The sequence below is a fragment of the Ochotona princeps genome, chromosome 18 (assembly GCF_030435755.1).
Source record: "Ochotona princeps isolate mOchPri1 chromosome 18, mOchPri1.hap1, whole genome shotgun sequence".
NCBI lineage: Eukaryota > Metazoa > Chordata > Mammalia > Lagomorpha > Ochotonidae > Ochotona > Ochotona princeps.
Window position 1 is genome coordinate 42827442 of NC_080849.1, and position 1294 is coordinate 42828735.

Below are 1294 nucleotides of genomic sequence, written 5' to 3' on the forward strand. Positions count from 1 at the left end.
CTCATCAACAGGATGTTAGAACAGCAGCTTGGATGTATCCCAAATGGCCACAGTGCCACAATACCTTCCTTGATTTAAAAGTGTGAAGCAGTCATCCTTAAAGACCCTTAGAATGTTTGAGAAGTCTATATATTCCTAAGTTTCAGGAATGATACATTTTATTATCATTATAAAAGCAAATAAATAAAAACTTCTAAAATACAGGATGGATTTGAATTTTTGAACAGGCAGTAGAAATGCTACATCTGCCTAGAAACTTCCAGATATCTCAGGCTGTGGTGGAAAACATCCGAAGCCTGGAACAGAAGAGTGCGGACAATACAACCAAATGCAGCTTAACTGGAATAGCAGATGTTGGGAAAAAGAAAAAAGTACCTAGGGAAACATCATGGATTGTTACTACACTTGATCTTAGCCAAAAGGCCGAGAAGCAATAACATCATGGATTGTTGACAGCAAGCATGGACTCTCCTGAAAACCAGAAACAAGTGAGAGCCCAGTATATTGAGGACTACTACTTTTACGAGTTTTACCTTCAAGAACCCTGTCAGCTTCCCATGACAAAATGTCCAGGAAAAAGTGCTGTGTTATTGCCTGGGTTTTGGAAAAAGTAAAAACCTTGTAGCACCCCCATGGAATTTTTACAGGGCTTCCAATTCAGGGGAAAAGATATTACAGAGCATTTAAAGATGGTTTCATTTTGTGGCATGGCACGAGCACTTCTTGTTTCTCTGCCTCTCTTGAGGTGGAGTACAGAAAAAGATGAAAGGAGCTTGAGATCAGAACCACTGTCATAGACCCACTGAAAGGCATTCATTAATGCAATATGAGAAAATGATGTATTTTCCACACCTCATTAGCACATCAACAACACCCAGATAAAATAAATGCCATGAAATACAACTATAAATTCAATCTTTGTTTCAAGGGAAGTTTTTAGAGGAACCCAAAGATAAGAGAGGAGACACCAACAAGGACACAGGAGGAAATTTAAACCTTAGCCATTTTAATTATAGCAAAGACAGAATATAGACCCAAACCTACCCAATGCAAATGACACTATGGCCTTATTATCTCAATTCCCATTACGTGGTATATAATGTCAAGCTTTTAACAATATTAATAAGGCATGCTAGGAGCAATGAAAACAGATTGAAGACACTAAGCAAACATAGCAACCAGACTCAATCATGGTATGTAGTATCAGCATGTAGGACATGTAAGCTAACTGGGATTACTATTTCACGTCTCTAATGTGAACAGCAGCATTATCGAGCAGATGAGCTGACGTAAG

At 38.4% G+C, this 1294-nt stretch overlaps 1 pseudogene; it reads right to left on the reverse strand.

Moving 5' to 3' along the window:
* Positions 1-349: 349 nt before the first annotated feature.
* LOC118758155 (U2 spliceosomal RNA) lies at positions 350-435 on the reverse strand (annotated as a pseudogene).
* Between the last annotated feature and the right edge of the window lie 859 nt (positions 436-1294).